Source organism: Bison bison, unplaced genomic scaffold (genome assembly GCF_000754665.1).
Source record: "Bison bison bison isolate TAMUID 2011002044 unplaced genomic scaffold, Bison_UMD1.0 scf7180017864472, whole genome shotgun sequence".
NCBI lineage: Eukaryota > Metazoa > Chordata > Mammalia > Artiodactyla > Bovidae > Bison > Bison bison.
The window spans coordinates 6,260,043-6,262,089 of record NW_011495033.1 but is presented as its reverse complement, the minus strand read 5'-3'; the positions used below and the strand labels follow the sequence as shown (position 1 = coordinate 6,262,089).

Genomic DNA, 2,047 nt, shown 5'->3' with positions numbered 1-2,047 from the left:
AATGATTCAGATAACAGAAAATAAAATATTGAGAAAGAAGGTTAAGAGAGGAGTAACCTACACTAATATTCAAATCATGAGGATTGCAAGCAGAAGTATAATTGGGAGAATGTTTACTTACAAAACTCTGCCTTATAGTCAATAGTCTCATAATGAATCCTTTCTTTTAGAAGACTTCCATAAAAGAGTAAGAGAGAACCAGTTTCATTTTGGAATAACATACAAAAGTTATTCAATATGGTAGATAAATACCACCTTAAAGACATACCTGATTTATACAAATTTTAGGTTACATGTTTCCTACTTTAAAAAAATCTCATAACCAACGCAAGTGTCAGTTTAAACAAAATTTTATCTCAGAAAGTAAGTGACTTCAACATTTCCTTTCTATAATTTACCAAGTTTTACCAGTGGACATGATAGACACCTGAAAGTTAAGTAATTCTTAAAATTGTTATTTGTCTGAATCACAGAACTACAGAGTTCAAGGAACCTACATCTTATCACCTTCAATAAATTATGTCACCCTTAGAAAATCCCTCCCACCCCAGCACTCAAATGTTTAAGAGTATATTCCAATTATAATTATTTCAATGATCACTATCAGAATTGGGACAAGCAACTTCACTCTTGAATATTTCAATATATTGGGGCAATGGTGGCTATAACAGAAAGCACCTCCAACTAAGGAGTCTTAAAAGGTGCAATTATTGAGCAGGGAGTAAAATATTCCAACGGAATTTTTTTGTGGTGACATATTCTTTTTTCAAACATTGTTATCTTCTTTCCATGATTCAGTTACAGAGAAAAGCGTATGTTCTAGTTACAGACATGAAAATTTGGAATTCATTGAATGTGTATTTCTTTACACTTCCAAGAATTAAAACCACAAAGAAACACAAGCCTGAGTTTGCTACTACGTTAACTGTTACTGTTCAGAGGAAAATGCTATCTGCATAGAATGATGGCTTTAACACAGGAAGGAACAAGAGTAATCCAAGTTAATGATTTGGCCTCTCTTCCAGTTCCCCATTTACTTGCCCCCTACAACATATACACATACTTTTCTTAACCAAATAAAAGAAATTTTTGGTTGGAAACATACATAGATGCTTTTCATGTGTGCATATTGCATCAAATATTGCTCAGTAAAGATAAAAATGAAACTCAAAATAATCATTCCAAAATCACAGTTCAATATACTAACTTTACTATGTGATACAATTTCAGTTTGACTGCTTGAAAATAATCCACCCATACTGTAAGTCGTAATACCCAAACGTTTTTTATACCAAATGTGTAGTGTATACGCATACATACCACACATACACACCATCTTCCCACTTTTCACAGGGCTCTACATTAACATTTGCTCTAATGTGGTGAGATTTATATATATTAAAAATCACAAGCATTTCCAGATGGCCTTTCAACCTTCAATGAATAACTTTGGGATTAAAAAAAGTAGATTTCACTATCCAGTGGCACATCTAATGATTAAACTTATCCTTGAGGTTAAATTTAATAGTTTGAGAAGAAAATAACCAGATTTTCCTAAAAAGTGAAAGGGAAAATTTGAATGAAACATATCAGGCCTCCAAATCAAGAATGTCAAATTTTGTCAATTTTCTAAAGTTCAATGTAAGTAATACCAGCTTTACTGAGGCTGTTAAGTATTATGTAACACAAATTACATGTCAAATATTTTGTTTATTAACACCACAGTCAAACGTGAATATTAATATAGAGCCTTCTCTGCCAAAAGAGTATAAAAACCCTAAATTTAATTAAATTTAGGGGCCTTCACCAAACTTGCTGCAAGTTTGGGGACATGAATATCCAACAGCCATAAAGCTGTGAAAGCCCCTATAAGGAATAAAATAAATCCCACTTGCCTCAGACTGAACAGGGCAACACTGAGACTCAGCCTCAGCCTGTCCTATGGCAGGGCTATAGGAAGAAGAAAATTTTAATTTTAGAAAAACATTACCCAATTAATTTAAAAGACATGCATTAAAAAAAATCCCAATGATCAAGCAAGCATAGG

General features: G+C 32.7%; 1 long non-coding RNA gene across 1 annotated transcript in view; it reads right to left on the bottom strand.

Annotated features, from left to right (window-relative positions):
* LOC105003988 overlaps window positions 1–2,030 on the bottom strand; it is a 7,668-nt gene extending 5,638 nt beyond the window's left edge. Inside the window, exon 1 of the long non-coding RNA XR_827173.1 lies at window positions 1,896–2,030. This is a non-coding gene — a long non-coding RNA (uncharacterized LOC105003988). The remainder of the gene's footprint in view (window positions 1–1,895) is intronic.
* Window positions 2,031–2,047: the final 17 nt, after the last annotated feature.